General features: G+C 47.3%; 1 pseudogene; it reads right to left on the bottom strand.

Annotated features, from left to right (window-relative positions):
• Positions 1–665: 665 nt before the first annotated feature.
• LOC139251227 (histone acetyltransferase p300-like) lies at positions 666–10775 on the bottom strand (annotated as a pseudogene).
• Between the last annotated feature and the right edge of the window lie 7047 nt (positions 10776–17822).

Genomic DNA, 17822 nt, shown 5'->3' with positions numbered 1-17822 from the left:
TTATCAATAAATTGCATGATTTACACGTTTCTGGATAGGTTTTTTTCTCCTTTTTTCTGCTTGCCCATTTTTTTCAAGTTTTACACATAAGTCTAAAAGAGGAAAAACCAAGGGATGTGTTCAATAAAATCAGCCACACAGTCTCTTTAAAGAATCCTTCGATAGTATCACCAAAAAAAAATAAAAAGTGAAATGTCACCATGAAACTGAAAAACCCCACAATATTCTACAACCGCAGGACGATTTTGGCAGCTGCCAGTTTGTGCAATAGTCTCTCATTCTACCTGTACAAATTATTAATACTTCGAAATTTCTGCTCAAATCCTTGTATAGAAGTGAAAAAAATTAAGGGAAGAAGGGGATACACAAGAGGAGGTATTGTAATCCTTTGCTGTCAAAAAAACAAATGCATACTGTAACACAGGCTGTTCCTCTCTTCTGTGAAATGCTTCGCGTTAATGGACAAACGCTTACAAGATTCTTTGAAGTTAGAAAATAAAAATGTGAATTCAACTCTCCCTTTCTTAAAAAAATGTAGGTATCGGCTATCTACAATTGAAACAACAGAACAGGAAAACAAAAAAAAACAAAGGACTGACTGTACACCAGTCAATACAAAAAATATATTCTTTGTATAATATCATCCCTCAGTTTATTTCTCAATAAATTGCAGTTCACTGAATTCTGGGAAAATAGTCCTCCCTAGAAATTTCAAAATTGTTTTCCAGTACAAAAAACCCTAAGTAAAGACGGATAATGAGAATTTGCTCCCAAAATGCTACAAGATGTCTAGTGTATTGTGATTAATGTTTGTGCCTGTTAAGTCTGGGTTGTCAGAACCCAAGCCAAGGTCACTGGTGGCACCATGTAAGCCTGCCATTCCAGGGTTAGCAAGTTGAAAAAGCATTGCACTCTGGTCTGGAGCAGCAAAGTATCCTTGATCCATGGGGTTTGCCTGGACAGCTACCATTCCCGGATATGGGGAGATAGTCTGTGGCGAGACATGGTGTGGAGATGGCTGAGGCTGCATCCTGGGCGAGGGGCTGGAATGAGGTGGCTGTGACTGCGGGCGCCGTGACTGCATGGGTTGTGGGGACCATACCTGATTGCTGAGAGAAGATGGGTATTGGCCCTGGAGGTGTGGTAACTGGGCCTGGCCAGGGAGCATGTGCTGCTATGGACTCATGGAGTTGGACTGGGCTGGCGAACCCATCTGCTGTTGCTGCTGCTGGAGAATCCGCTGCTGGAGGGCCTGATGGAGACTGGAACTGGCCTCGGCTACCATTCCGGCTTGTGGAAGCTGGCCCATCTGCCCTATCGTTTGTCCCACTTGTCCCATGGCTCCCTGCTGCATGGGAATATGATGCTGTATCCTCTGCTGTTATTGCTGCTGCTGCTGCTGCATGGGATAACCAGAGCTTTGAGGTTGTTGAAACTGGCTAGCCATGCCAGCAACCATGCCAGGGTTTGATTGCTGTTGTTGTTGCTGTTGCTGTTTCTGCTGCTGTTGCAAGAGCTGACGTCGCATCAAAAGCTCCCTGAAGTGGGAGTTCATGGTGGGGTGGTTCATGTTCATGGGCTGTCCCTGTGCATTGATCCCACCCATACTTTGTTGTTGCTGCTGCTGTTGATGCTGAGGGATGTTGGGCCGCTGAACTCCAAGCTGCATGGGGCTCATGTTCTGCATGCCTGGGTTGTCATGCATGCCTTGCTGTTCCTGAAGAACTGGCTGAGCCTGCATTCCTGGCTGTGGTTGCATTCCAGGCTGTCCCTGCATACCTGGCTGACCTTGGCCTCTTTGATACCTGGCTGCTCTTTGCTTGATGAAAGCAGTCATAAGCTGGGGGTTGGAGCGGAGGATAGCGAGCACTTGCTGCTGCTGCATAGGGGAGCTCGGAGACCTGAGAGTCCGCAATAAGTCCTGCAGGGCTCCTTGGGGAATGGCACCTCTGTTGGGCTGAGGTGCCCCTGATGTAACTTGGCACATGGGCGGCAGCGGTTGGAGCAGCATGTTCATTTGCAGGGCTTGCTGGGCCATCTGCATGACTGGTCTTTGCATTCCTTGTGGATGCTGCTGAGTCTGGGCCATTCCAGCTTGTGCCCACTGTGCCTGCTGCATGCTGGTTGGTCCCATTGCCTGATCCGTGTGAGTGTGGCCTCGCTGCGACTGTTGTGGGTTCATGCTCATTCCGGGCATTTGATTCATGGGTGCTATATGAGGATTCATAACTCCAAGCCGCTAGAATGATTGCTGCTGTGCCATCAGTCGCTGGGCATCGGCTGCTCGGTGAATCTGCATAGCTATTTCCACTGCAGCTGGTGGCGGTGGTCGCTGAACAGGAGGTGGAACCTGGGCAGCAGACACCACCTGTCCAGTTGGCTTGACTTGCGGTATAGGAGCTTGTGGCTGACTTCTGGTCATGTTGCTGTATGAAGGCATGTTAGTTGGTGGTGGTGGCTGGGGCTGGGGCTGTGGCTGAGCTGGGGGTTGGGGCTGAGGAGTCTGCGGGGTGGTCGGTTGCTGCCCTGGTGGAGTAGTGGGCGCCGTGCCACTTGGGGATGGCAGGCTTTGTTTTCCAACACCACCCCGCTGCATTGTGGCCATCCTCTTGCGTAGCAGCTGGGCTTGTTGCAGATGGTCCTGCAGCTGTTGCTGTCGAAGCTTGTGCTTGATGTTGAGACAGAATGGCACGGGGCACTTGGTCTCTTGGCAGTGCTTGGTATGGTAGCAACAGAGCGCAATAAGCTGCTTGCAGATTGGGCAGCCACCGTTGGTCTTGCATTTGCACGCTTTGTTGTGCTGGACCATCCTCTTCATCCTCTGGCAGGAAGGCAGAGAACAGTTGGCATTGCGACACTGGCAGGCATGGAGCAGTGATTGAATGCAGCGCTGAATGCTGAGGCACGTCGAATCTCCAGTACTGGCCTCTGACCCTTGTGAGTTGCTCTCATCATCCAGACCAAGGCCTAGATTCTCCATCTTGTGCTCATGTCCCTTAGCGTTAAAGCAGTTGACACAGAGGTCATAATCCTCACAGACAGTGCAATGCCACCGGGTCTCCACATACTGCTTGCACTCGTTACATGTATATACAAAGCGATCCTGGCCCTGGTTGTGAAGTTCCACCAGCATGCACGTGGTTGACCACTTAGCCTGTCTCAGTGACGAAAACTCCATGTGTTTGTCCCTTGCCAGCGTGAGAAAGGCATCACGCCCATCCATCAGGTCGCATGCGATGAGCGGGTCAGGATCTAGGATGGTTGGCAGTGAGTTTGAGTTAGGACCCGCAATCAGACGGATCAGGAAAAACACCTCCTTGTGCTTTTCCATTGTGGCAGAGAGTTTCTGGGAGAGGTAGTTGGACATGTTGGGCATTTCCGGTTTCTTCTTGTGACCTCGGCTCAGGCTGCTCTTATTCTTACTCGTTTTCTTCTTATTTTTTTTCTTGGCACTCTTGCTGTCCCCCTTTTCCATCAATGCTCTCACCAGGGGTGTTGTTTTCCTCTCTCTTACGTTCCTCTTCTTCCTGCTCCAGCTCTTTGATGCTTTCCTCCAACACATTCGGCCAGAAGTCACCTTCAAAATATGGCAACTCCTTTGCACTGGTCAATCTATTCTCTGTTGCCTGCTTAAATATATCCTTATAATCAAGAATTATTCGCTCTGTCACTGCCTTGTCCAACATCTTTTTGTACCACTCCTGCAGTCTTTTGGGCTTAGGGATTTTCTGGTCCAGCGGATGGCAGTGAAAACTGTAATCATCACCTTCACTTGGAGGACAAGCCTAAATATGCCCCGCTGTGTATCCCAATTTCCTTATGTATTCTAAGTATCCAATCAGGATTTCATGATAGACGGCTGTTCGCAGACATCGAGGGCGGAAGAAATGTACACTGTCAAGGTATGATATGTACACACGTCTCCGATTGGGCGGAGGACAGTCCGAACCATACTCCTGCACATGTATGCCAAAGAAACACACGTCCACACCATCAATCTCTTCAAAGGCAAACAAAGCTTTTGTTCGCTAAGGTTAAGACTCTGCCATCTCTCCATTATCAACAAACCTCGTCTTCATCCCTGGCTTGACTTCCACAGTTTTATCTGAACTGTGCACCATAAGAACATAAGAACATAAGAATTAGGAACAGGCGTAGGCCATCTAGCCCCTCGAGCCTGCTCCGCCATTCAATAAGATCATGGCTGATCTGGCCGTGGTCTCAGCTCCACTTACCCGCCCGCTCCCCGTAATCCTTAATTCCCTTATTGGTTAAAAATCTATCTATCTGTGACTTGAATACATTCAATGAGCTAGCCTCAACTGCTTCCTTGGGCAGAGAATTCCACAGATTCACAACCCTCTGGGAGAAGAAATTCCTTCTCAACTCGGTTTTAAATTGGCTCCCCCGTATTTTGAGGCTGTGCCCCCTAGTTCTAGTCTCCCCTACCAGTGGAAACAACCTCTCTGCCTCTATCTTGTCTATCCCTTTCATTATTTTAAATGTTTCTATAAAATCACCCCTCATCCTTCTGAACTCCAACGAGTAAAGACCCAGTCTACTCGAACCATGCACTCGCCAGCCTCCGGCTGATTCTGTCTGCGGAGGAATTCGTTAATACGAGTTTCCAGATAAATACCCAGCTTAGTGGTTGGTAACCTTTTTGCACAGAATTTATTTTCTTTCCTCGTTTTCCCAGTTTTCTTTAAACAGGGATCACAAACAAAACCTGAAGGCCAAATAAGTTCATGGTGAAGGACACAGATCTGATGCATTTTCCGACCACATTCAGTACATTCAACAAATATTTCAGGGTCCAGTGTATCATTTTTCTTCTTCGAGAACTGATCCTTTGAAATAGTCGTTTGAGGCTGTGAAGGATCATCACCCAGGGAGACAGTCTCTCCCTGGATCTCATTGAAACATTTCTCACAGAAGTGATATTTGTTTTGATAACTGTAATAGGTAGCATCCCGAGGGATTGTACATAACTGTTTTCCATAGCAACAGAGGGTCTGCGGAGAAAATTCCAGCTTTCTACCACAGCAATATCCCAGATTTTGCATGACAGGGTCGATCTCCAGCTCGAAGACCTCTGCCAGCTTCGTACAGTAGTTATACACACGCGACGACTTGCAGTCAGAATCAGGGGAAGTCATAACGGGGAACAAAGAAATGGCAGACCATTGAACAAGTACTTTGGTTCGGTATTCACTAAGGAGGACACAAACAACCTTCTGGATATAAAAGCGGTCAGAGCGTCTAGTAAGAAGGAGGAACTGAGGGAAATCCTTATTATAGTCGTGAAATTGTGTTGGGAAAATTGATGGGATCGAAGGCCGATAAATCCCCAGGGCCTGATGGACTGCATGCCAGAGTATTTAAGGAGGTGACCTTGGAAATAGCGGATGCACTGACAGTCATTTTCCAACATTTCATAGACTCTGGATCAGTTCCTATGGAGTGGAGGGTAGCCAATGTAACCTCACTTTTTAAAAAAGGAGGGAGAGAGAAAACAGGGAATTATAGACCGGTCAGCCTGACATTGGTAGTGGGTAAAATGATGGAATCAATTATTAAGGATTTCATAGCAGCGCATTTGGAAAGGAGGTGACATGATAGGTCCAAGTCAGCATGGATTTGTGAAAGGGAAATCATGCTTGACAAATCTTCTGGAATTTTTTGAGGATGTTTCCAGTAGAGTGGACAAGGGAGAACCAGTTCATTTGGTGTATTTCGACTTTCAGAAGGCTTTCGACAAGGTCCCACACAAGAGATTAATGTGCAAAGTTAAAGCACATGGGATTGGTGATAGTGTGCTGACGTGGATTGAGGAATGGTTAGCAGACAGGAAGCAAAGAGTGGGAGTAAATGGGAAATTTTCAGAATGGCAGGTAGTGACTAGTGGGGTACCGCAAGGTTCTGTGCTGGGGCCCCAGCTGTTTACATTGTACATTAATGATTTAGACGAGGGGATTAAATGTAGTATCTCCAAATGTGCGGATGACACTAAGTTGGGTGGCAGTGTGAGCTGCGAGGAGGATGCTACGAGGCTGCAGAGTGACTTGGATAGGTTAGGTGAGTGGGCAAAATAATGGCAGATGAAGTATAATGTGGATAAATGTGAGGTTATCCACTTTGGTGGTAAAAACAGAGAGACAGACTATTATCTGAATGGTGACAGATTAGGAAAAGGGGAGGTGCAACGAGACCTGGGTGTCATGGTACATCAGTCATTGAAGATTGGCATGCAGGTACAGCAGGTGGTTAAGAAAGCAAATGACTTGTTGGCCTTCATAGCGAGGGGATTTGAGTACAGGGGCAGGGAGGTGTTACTACAGTTGTACAGGGACTTTGTGAGGCCACATCTGGAGTATTGTGTACAGTTTTGGTCTCTTAACTTGAGGAAGGACGTTCTTGCTATTGAGGGAGTGCAGCGAAGATTCACCAGACTGATTCCCGGGATGGCGGGACTGACATATCAAGAAAGACTGGATCAACTGGGCTTGTATTCATTGGAGTTCAGAAGAATGAGAGGGGATCTCATAGAAACATTTAAAATTCTGACGGGTTTAGACAGGTTAGATGCAGGAAGAATGTTCCCAATGTTGGAGAAGTCCAGAACCAGGGATTACAGTCTAAGGATAAGGGGTAAGCCATTTAGGACTGAGATGAGGAGAAACTTCTTCACCCAGGGAGTGGTGAACCTGTGGAATTCTCTACCACAGAAAGTTGTTGAGGCCAATTCACTAAATATATTCAAAAATGAGTTAGATATAGTCCTTACTACTAGGGGGATGAAGGGGTATGGCGATAAAGCAGGAATGGGGTACTGAAGTTGCATGTTCAGCCATGAACTCATTGAATGGCGGTGCAGGCTCGAAGAGCCGAATGGCCTACTCCTGCACCTATTTTCTATGTTTCTATGTTTCTATACAGCCAGGCATTGTTGAACATTAACCAAATGTCATCCACATACTGCCATGTCTCCTGGTACCGGCCAGTGTCCAGCTTGCGCTTGATTGTAGACAAATCCATTGGCGTCTTTACGATATCAAAGTAGTCAAGAATACCCAGGAGTTGGGGATCTACAGGTTGCCGGAAAGGATGTGACTCAGGGTCCTGACGGTAAAGTGCTTCCAGTGTCAGCATTAGCCTGCCGCAACTCTTCTGGCTTGAAAATCTTCTTACGTGACTGTCCACTCGCAGGGGATGATTGAGTCGCCAAGCTTGTGCTAACTTCTTCCTCTTTTGCTTCACCTTTCACCTCTGGTTTCTTCTCACCAGCCTCCATTGGCTCCTGTTTACACTCTTCGGTTGTGGGTTCTTCCTTTACCTTCTGTTTGATTTCCTGCTTTGGTGCCACAGTTTTTGGCTCAGTTTCTTCCTTCTCTTGCTTTTCCTCCATCTTTACATCAGACACTGGTGCTTCAGGAGCTGGCTGCTGAGAGTTGGGATCTGTACTGCTGACTGATGCTGGAGTCGATACTCGACCATCGGCACTCACTGCTGACTGTGAAAGTGGAGTACTGGGATGCTGAGACTGTATCGGTGCAGATGGTTGTAGGGGTTGTTGGGGTTGTATTTTGCTGCTGTGCTGATGGGGGTCGAGGTGGCGGTCGCTCCCACTGCTCCCACTCACGTTGCTGCTGTTCCCGCTCCCGCTGCTCCCACTCACGTTGCTGCTGTTCCCGCTCCCGCTGCTCCCACTCTCGTTGCTGCTGTTCCCGCTCCCGCTACTCCCACTCACGTTGCTGCTGTTCCCGCTCCCACTGCTCCCACTCACGTTGCTGCTGTTCCCGCTCCCGCTGCTCCCACTCACGTTGCTGCTGTTCCCGCTCCCGCTGCTCCCACTCTCGTTGCTCCCACTCCCGTTCTCGTTGCTGCTGCTCCCGCTCACGTTGCTGCTGCTCCCGCTCACGTTGCTGCTGTTCCCGCTCACGTTGCTGCTGCTCCTGCTCCCGCTGCTCCCTCTCCCGATGCTGCTTCTGTCCAGCGGTCACCTGGGTCTGTGGGGAGACTGGTGGAGGAGGAGGAAGGTGCGTTTGTGGCGGTGTCTGGACTTGTGAAGGAGGGGGAGGCATTGTCTGGGGCCGCGAGTTTGGTGATGGTGTCTGTTGCCGCGGTTGGGGAGGAATGCTAGGTGGTGGCTGGTGAGGGGTGGGTGGAAGGCTTCTTGGCCCAGGGGATGGGGAATTCTGATGAAATGAAGACTGAGAAAGAGGTGGTGGGCAGTTGAATTGGGCACTCTTGGCTCCTGGCTGCATGGAAGCGGAACTGTTTACAGGTCGTGAGGGGTTTTGAGCCGCAGACATGACAGGCTGGTTGCTGGCCTGTGTCATGGTGGTGCTGCCAGTGTTCATTCCAGGAGAGGATACGGGAAACTGATTCGGCGATAGGAATTGATTCTAAGCAGGATGCTGTGCAACCATAGGCCGTTCCATTCGGGAAGTGGTTAATCCCATCTGGTTCATAGGTCCTGTTTGGGTCATCTGTCCAGGATGTACTAGTGGAGGATTTAAGCATTGTCCCAGACCAGTTATCTGCATGCTGGTCATCGGTGGAAATGGGCTCATTCCACTTGGGGTCTGCATCCTGTTTATGATCGGGCTTGGCACATTTGGCCACATAAGGGTCGGGTCAGAGAGTGGGCCATTTGGCGGGAGTCCAGCCTGCAGTTGAGCCATGCTTGGGGCTGGGCTGCTCCTGTAGGTAACATACCACTTTGGTTTGGTATCACGCCCTGTTTCTGAAGCCTAGTCCGATGCTTTCCCTCCAGTTCCTTCTGAATCTTGTAGATCTTCTCAGCTAGCAGATGGTAGTACTCTGCTCTGCTGTTGGCAGACTCGTACATGTCTCCTTCCACCTTTCGTGCAGAAGCCACCAGGTTTTCCATCCATCTGTCTTTTAATGCTGCTGGGTCAGGTGTTGGGAATATGGCTTGAACTAGTTTGTGAACAAGGTGATTGCGTAGGTCCTGAGTGACGTCATCATGCCATGACTTCCGAATGCCAGTACTCGAGGGGGGCGTTGCTGTTGGCACTGCATTTAGATTACTAACACTGGTGCCATCACTTAGCATTGGGTTGGGTGAGGTCATGGATGACAGCAGCATAGCATCATGCAGTAAGCTGGACTGCTGGTTGGGGGTCTGCACACCCACATTACTTCCATTCACACCCATTTGGCTGGTACCCATAGCATTCATAGACTGCAGAGATTGGTGCCCCGGTGAAGATTGAGATGATTGCTGGTTCTGCATCTGAGGTTGAGGCATCTGGTTACCCTGATACATGAGTGCAAGCGCCGCATAGGCTCTCTCTATCGAGCTCGGGTCGATCTGACTGGTAGTGTTTAAACTTGGCGTGTTCTGCTGTCCAACCCCAACTGACCCTAATGAGTTTCCTAATCCTACAGCTGCCCCAGCTAGTAATGATTGCTGGTTATGCTAGTCCCCAGCATTTTTCAAAGGGAGACAGACAGAACAGTCATTCCTTGTGCAATTCTTCCAGTGGGAGATGATCTGGCGTGATGAAGCACAGTGTGCAACCTGACAGGATTTGCCAGCCTGACAGTGGGTCATATGATTCAGGACCTTCTTCACGGTTCGGCAGTGCGGCAGGTTGCAGGGCTGCACCTCACCATTGGCTTGCTCCCGATGCTGACATTTGTGTGCATGCAGAAGCAGAACTAGCTGTTGCTGGATGAGTTTCCGTTTCTCGGGATCTGCTGTGGGTGCAGAACCCATTCCCTGCCCCGGGGGCTGCCCCATTCCTCCCTGCTGCACTGGAGAAGGCTGCTGCGGCAGGTTTGGCATCCCAGCACCACCAGCAGGTTTCTTATCCATTGTAAACTGAGGCAGGCTGTTCCCTAAGCACCCATCTGCTGCCCAAGTCCACTGGTGTCAAGCGTCTGACCAGCGCTCTGCCCATATGGCTGTCCATAAGGGCTAGGCGTTCCCATCATTCCCATCTTGCTCATTGCACCAGGTTGGGGTCCTTTGAGACCTGCTGCCATCTGAGGAGATCCCTGGGATAACGTGTCAGCGAGTAGGTTATTTGCGTTGGACATGCCCCTGGGCTTGAGTACTGTACGTTAGGTCTGCCCCTTCCAGCACCAAGAGAGCCATTCATCACTTGTCCCTGCATCATGCCCTGAACATTGCCACTGTTCTATCAGGGCTGGATTGATATTAGCATTCATGCTCATCCCAGCCTGGTTGGTTGGGCTGTTTACACCAGACATTAGACCTGTTGCTGACGTATGAAGCTGATCATGTTTCTATGGGTTCACAGACTGTGGTGTTGGAAGTCTCTGGTTTGCTCCACTTGCTCCCATCCCCATATTAGGAAGGGATGTAAGACCACCTTGAGTTAGGGGGCTCTTGATCATACTACTTAAGCTTCCTATACTGGGACTGTTCTGTTGATTTTGGCTGCCTACTGATTGCACTGGACTATCCATGGATTGTGATGAGGCACCACCAGAGCTGACTGCCACATGTCCCATATTGATACAGGAACCGCTGCCTCGCAGAAGTTCTGACAGTTGTTTGTGCTTTGAGGCTGCATCTTGCACCATGCCAACCCCCGTAAGCTGAGCCAGGTCACCACCGTTGATCAGTCTAATGGATCTGAATGGATCAGTTCATCTGGCAAGTCATTCTCAAAGTCAAATAATGATCCAAAATCTGCGCCATTGCTGGCGGAGAGAGCCGGGGAGGAGGTTTTAGGCTGCTTGGCTGAAGGCGGTCCATCCAAGAGATTCTCTGCCATTTCTTCCCCCGAATTTTTAAAATTACGCCTTTCAACTGTGTGTGTGTGTGTGTGTTTTTTTTATCTCTCTCCCCACCTCCCTCTCCTCCCCAAGCAAACCAAAACAAGCAAAAACAACAAGAAAAACTGCGAATTAATCGATTGATCTTTCTGCTTTTCTCTTCCCCCCACCCACCCTCCCTCCCTCCCGCAGAATTATTATTTAAAACAATTATATTTTCTCTCTCTCTCTCACACACACACACATAAAGCCTAAGGCCTAATGCCAGGCCCAGGTTTCTCAGGTCGATCATCCATGGGCAGCAACAAAAAAAAATAACACGAAGGGGGAGGGAGGGGGGAAAAAGAGGGGAGAGAGAGAGAGAGAGAGAGAGTGAAGAAGAAAAAAAAATTTAAAAAGAAAATGAAAGATGAGCACGGCGGCTTCTCCGACGAAAACCACATCGCGATCGCTTCATGACCCGCTTTCCTTCCACATTCCCCGCAAAATAATGAAGGGGGAAAAAACCCTTCTCTGTCAGAGGGGAGAGGGGGAATAAACCTTTTCTTTTTAAAAAATACCCCCCTTTCGATCTAATAGAGAAAACGATTCTCTCTCCTCTCTCTCTCTCTCTCTCTCGAGAAAAGTCTCAGTTCTTCACAGGGGAAAAAAATGTGAGCTAACCGTTTTTTTAAATTTACAGAAAATATTTACATTTTTTTTTCCAAATAACGGACGGTGGGAGCCAGCCAAAAGATGAGTTTTTCCACACACACAAAAAACACACACTACTTTTTTTTCCTGTATTGCTGATATAGTGTTAATTTTCTTTGCTTTTTCCCCTCCCACCCGCTCTCTTCTCCCTTTTTTGGCATTCTCTTGTCCCTTTTTTCCCCCCTTGCTATCTCTCTCCTCTCTCGATCCACACAAGCCGAACGTGTGTGTGTGTTTTGTGTCTCTCTCCCCCCCTCTTCTTTTTTTTAATCATTCCCCCCCCCCCCCCCCCCACACCACCCACTTCTTTCTCTGTACCTGCCTCAGGCCGGCACAGCTCTCTGGCGCCCTCTCCTGGCCCGCTGTATAATGTACGATTGCTGGTTGAGAGCCTTTCTTTAATCTGCTCACCACATCCTCCCAACCCGACGGCCGCCGACTCAATGCCCATTTTATTGTATTGTTTGGATTGCCGGAAAGCACACAATAGTTCGTTCTGAGTTTTATGGATTCACTGAACATTGGACTAGATTCTCGTGAATGAATTGGGCACGTTTCATCACGACATGTAATTGACCAATAAAATTTGAGCTGACGGTTTTTTAACTCCCAGGCGGGGTTTCAGTGTCAACTCATTCTTTCGCCCTGGCAGCTGAAGGGCCTGCGCTCTTTTTACAGGACAGTCGAATATTCAGCAAAACCCCACGAGCTGGAGCTGGCACCATCCAAAGGGGAAATATTCTCCACCTCTGCATCCTTCCCATCACGCTCCCGTTTGTGGTCAGGGCTCTCATTGCTCCGGCGTTAAATCAGTTGTTTAGTCTCCCCCAGCAAGGCAGATAATCTGCTCTGTGGGATATTAAAGCGATGCGTCACATCCCTCGCTCTTGTGTTTACCATTACCACAACCCCTTTCGGAGCCACCACATCCTGACTCCTGACTTCTCTCCAGCACAGACCGAGTCCGGCCTGACATGGTGAACTCTGCAGGGAGCAGCTGAGGGCCCATTAGTTCAAAACAGTCCCTGAGCTGTTTACAGATGAACACGTTGTGAATCACGGTTGGATTTCTTTCCTGTGCTGCACCAGTGGACTGTGATGATCAGCGGTTCAGTACCACTAATGGATTCAGTACAGCCCAACCCTGATCAGTGTAAATGGATCGAACCACCTAGATACATGTGGGAGACTGACCAGGAGAGTCTGATCAATAAAATAGAGGGATTGCCACAGCTAAACCCACCTGATCTTTATAAATGCACCAAACCATCTAACTACATATGGGGAGGGGATTGGCCAGGATGGACTGCTCATTACAACAACAACTACCACGCTCATTTACATAGCGCCATTAACTTAGTAAATTGCCCCAAGTCGCTTCACATGAACGTAATTAGACAAAACAATATACTGAGGCAAAGAAGGAGACATGAGTACGGGTTACCAAAAGTGTGGTCAGAGATAGGTCCTGAGGATGATCTTAAATGAGGAGTGAAATGGAGAGGTTTAAGAAAGGAATACCAGAGATTGGGGCCTAGACAAGTAAAGGTACAGCCGCCAATGATGAGGTGAAGAAAGTGGAGGATGCACAATCAGCAATGCAGAGTTCATAAAATCATAGAAATTTACAGCACAGAAGGAGGCCATTCGGCCCATCATGTCCATGCTGGCTGACAAAGAGCTATCCAACCTAGTCCTACTTTCCAGCTCTTGGTCCATAGCTCTGTAGGTTACAGCACTTCAAGTGCATATCCAAGTATTTTTTAAATGTGGTCAGAATTTCTGCCTCCACCACCGTTTCATGCAATGAGTTCCAGATCCCTACCACCTTCTGAGTGAAATAATTTGCCCATAAACCCCCACTAAACCTCCTAGCAATTACTTTAAATCTATGCCCCGTGGTTGTTGACCCATCTGCTAAGGGAAATAGGTCCTTCCTATTCACTCTATCTAGGCCCCTCATAATTTTATACTCCTCAATTAGGTCTCCCATCAGCCTTCCCTGTTCCAAAGAAAACAGACCCAACTTATCCAATTTTTCCTTATAGCTAAGATTCTCCAGTTCTGGCAACATCCTCGTAAATCTTCTTTGCACCCGTTCTGGTGCAATCACATCTTTCCTGTCGTGTGGTGACCAGAACTGCATGCAGTAATTACCTAAGTAATGTTTCATACTGTTCAAGCATAACATCCCTGCTCTTATATTCTATGCCTCGGCTAATAAAGGCAAGTATACCATATTCTTTTAATTACCATATCCACCTGGTCTGCTACTTTCAGGGATCTATGGACATGCACTCCAAGGTCCCTTTGTTTCTCTACACTTCTCAGTATCCTACCATTTAATGTGTATTCCCTTGCCTTCTTAGCCCTCACCAAATACATTACCTTTCACTTCTCTTGATTGAATTCTATTTGCCACTATTCTACCCACCAGACCAGTCCAGTCCCTTGCTTTCTTCCTGCAGTCTGAACTGCACGGCCAATTTTTGTATCACCTGCAATCTTATTCATACCCCCGACATTCAAGTCTAAATCATTAATATATACCACAAAAAGCAAGGGAGTTCTGGGAGGTTCGTAAGGCTGGAGGAGTTTTCATGGATGGGGCAGGGCCAACGAAATGGAGGGATTTGAACACGAGAATGAGAATTTAAAAATCGAGATGTTGCTGGACAGAGAGCCAATGTAGTTTAACAAGCAAGGGGTGACATGTGAAAGGGACTTGGTGCGAGTTAGGTTATGGGCAGCAGAGTTTGAATGAGTTTAAGTTTATGGAGGGAGCAAGATGGGAGTCGGGACAGGACAGCATTGGATCGGTCCCACCTGGAAGTGACAAAAACCTGGAGGGTTTTAGTGGCAGAAGTGGCGGAGCATGTCGAGGGAGCCTTAACTCGGTGTCTTATCCGTGCTGTAGCTGCCCTGGGAGTGTTTGATGGGACAGTGTAGAGGGAGCTTTACTCGGTATCTGACCCGTGCTGCACCTGCCCTGGGAGTGTTTGATGGGACAGTGTCGAGAGAGCTTTACTCGGTATCTGACCAGTGCTGTACCTGCCCTGGGAGTGTTTGATGGGACAGTGTAGAGGGAGATTTACTCTGTATGTGACCCATGTTGTACCTGCCTTGATAGTGTTTGACAGGACAGTGTAGCGGGAGCTTTACTCGATATCTGACCTGTGCTGTACCAGGAAAAAGAAAATGAAAGGGAAAGAAAAAGGGAGAATCGCCCTTCTCCTCTCTTAACAAGCCTGGCTTCAGCAGACAGATACCTTAGATAAGTTTCAACGATCTTTTATTCCAGCACATGCAGGCAGAGCAGCTCACGTCTCAGCAGCCTGAGAGAGGATCTCCACCGAACTGTTCAGCTTTCCCCTTAATTGTACAGGTTTTGGCATATGAGTGTCCTCGTGGACGGACCTTAACAGTGACGTGATTGGTTGTACCAAGGCATGATCGAATATCCATTTGTTCCCTTCTTCCAGCTATCACTTGCCTTATATTGTTATATGGTTATATTAGTTCCTCTTTGGATGTTCTTTATTGCTCCCTTGAGCCCGAGGTCAACAAGTGGTCATCTCGTGGCTCTATTGTGTTTTATGCGTATGTGTGGTTTTAAGCATACCTCTTGTTTAGCCAGCTCAATGCCTTCACAATAGCCAGATAACATCTTTGATAATCAGTCTTGCCCTTACACCCACAGAGCCATACTGTTTTGTCTGCCTTCGAAACCACAGCTACTGGGGTGGCTCAGTCACTCCTATCAGTCTTCACTAAAACTCCATTTTTTTCCCAACTTATCAAACTCTCATTCAACCGGCAATTTTAATGCATATGGTATCAGCGTTGGTATAGCAAAAATAGGTTTGACATATGACTGAATCCGAATATGTGCATTGTATCCCTTGATGCCTTAGTATGAGTCCTCAAACATGTTCGCATATTTCTCCAGCAGAGTATCTAACCGAGACTTAGCCATTTCTGTATTACAAATGCTGTACCAATCCAAACAAATTACTTTTAGCCAATCTTCGCTCAATTTATGTTTTTTGCTATTATAATAGGTAATCTTGCTTGTTGCCTTTGGTAACGTACTATATATTCCAGTTGTCCAAGTGTCTGCAGTTTTTCCCCTGAATATGTTTTCAGCTTTACTGAGCTCGCTTTTAGTGGTATGCCCCTGAAATTCTTGTAATTCACATCCTGACTCATTATTGAGCAATCCACCGCTGAATCTATTGTCATATTAATGCATTGAGTATTAACTTTCTGAAATGCTAACACAATGGATGTACTGGCATCCTCTTCACTGCATATACAGTAAAACCTACACTGTTTTGATTGGTTTCCACACAGTGAAGTCTTTGATTATCGTTGTGCCTGTCCTTGGATTTAAATGCGGCTTGCTTGGCACCGGTAGCATCCTGCCCACTTGAACTGACACTGTTGTGCGGTATGAATGTCATTACACCTCTGACATCTATTCTTCTTGGTTTCATAACTCTCCCTCCGACTTGGGCTCACCCTTTTCTGCATTTCCACAGCCTGTGAACTGCTACTACTGCCGGTAATGGATGAAATTCCTTAATATTTGTCTCTGCCATCTCCATGGAGGTGGCTATCTTGCAAGCTTTCTCAAAAGATAGATCATCCATACCAATAATTTTGATTGGATGCGTTCATCCGTTAGTCCATATATAAATTCATCTCAAAGAGCCCTGTCTAGGAATCCTGCAAAATTGCAGTGTCGCGATAATCTTCTTATGGCAACAACGTATTCACTGATGGCTTGATAACATCTTTGGTTTCTCATTGCAAACTTATAGCTCTCCGCTACTTCTAAAAGCTGTGGATCAAAATTATTCTCCAATATCGGTAGTATGTCTGAGAATGAAGCATCCTTAACCTTTCTCGGCATTAAAACATTCACTAAGGTAAATCTCTGCACCAATCATGACTGACAGAATAGCTTTCATCTTCTCGTGCACTTCTTGATTCTTTATTTGTGAATTTTCTACAAGTTCATTGACATTATTAGCTCTAAAAAAACATTTGCAATCTTTCACTGTAGGATCTAAACGATTCCTTATCCTTGTCAATGGTTCTCAAATTATGGACAGAACTCATTGTCATATCCATATCGCCTTCTTAGCTTAAAAGCCGTTAATCACTCTCATTAATCTTGAATTATTTTTCAATGACTCTAAATAGCTTTCCACAAGCTCTTTTTGTCAGTCCAACACTGTTCAGTACACACAAAAAAGATGTTACTACCACATTTTCATTTGGGAAACATGCTGCCAGTACATCTTCTTGTTGTGTTCCACTTGCATTTGCCTTCTCATCAAAGGAAATTCCTCCAAAATGTCTTCATGAAGAAACTCCCATCTTCATCGCCATTTGGTAATATATTTGCTTCAAGGGTTCATTGCTTAAGAATTCATAGCAACACATTGCTATTATGAACTAATTGGTTTATTTGGAAAAGGGATAACAATCCCACGACACATTACCAGTTCATCCACCGGCTCACAACAACCTGCCTTGTCGTTGATCCCTGAGCTCAACTGGCTGGTGTTTTACTGAGTCTTGTGAACATCACATGACTGGCTAAGCCACTCCCAACTCACGTGAGCATACAAATGCATACATTACCGTCGTTAAGAAGGTATATAGAATGCTTTCCTTTATTGCTGAGGTATAGAGCAGGGTGTATATACCAGGACTGTATATAGCACTAGTTAGGCCACATCTGGAGTACTGCGTGCAGTTCTGGTCACCACATTACAGGAAATATGTGATAGCACTAGAAAGGGTGCAGATGAGATTTACGAGGTGTATCCATATACCTGCTGCCCTTGTCCTTCTAGATGGTAGAGGTCGCGGGTTTGGGAAGTGCTGCTGAAGAAGCCTTGGCGAATTGCTGCAGTGCATCTTATAGATGGTACACACTGCAGCCACAGTACGCCAGTGGTGGAGGGAGTGAATGTTTAAGGTGGGGTGCTGATCAAGTGGGCTGCTTGATCGAGGATGTGAGAATGTGAATTGTAGGGCTGGAGGAGGTTACAGAAATAGGGAGGCAGCGAGGATCACAGAAGGAGTTGAACAGGGGGACCAGAATTGTTGGACTGGAGGAGGTTACAGAGATAGTGGTCGAGGGCCATGGAGGGATTTCAACAGGAGGATCAGAATAGTTGGGCTGGAGAAGGTTATGGAGATAGGAAGGGGGCGAGGGACATGGAGGAATTTGAATGGGAGGATGAGAATTGTAGGGCCTGCAGGAGGTTGCAGAGATAAGGAGGGGGCGAGGGACATGGAGGAATTTGATTAGGAGGATGAGAATTGTAGGGCCTGCA

This window comes from Pristiophorus japonicus, unplaced genomic scaffold (genome assembly GCF_044704955.1).
Source record: "Pristiophorus japonicus isolate sPriJap1 unplaced genomic scaffold, sPriJap1.hap1 HAP1_SCAFFOLD_425, whole genome shotgun sequence".
Lineage (NCBI taxonomy): Eukaryota > Metazoa > Chordata > Chondrichthyes > Pristiophoridae > Pristiophorus > Pristiophorus japonicus.
The sequence above is the reverse complement of the archived record's forward strand: the minus strand, read 5'-3'. Positions and strand labels throughout refer to the sequence as shown.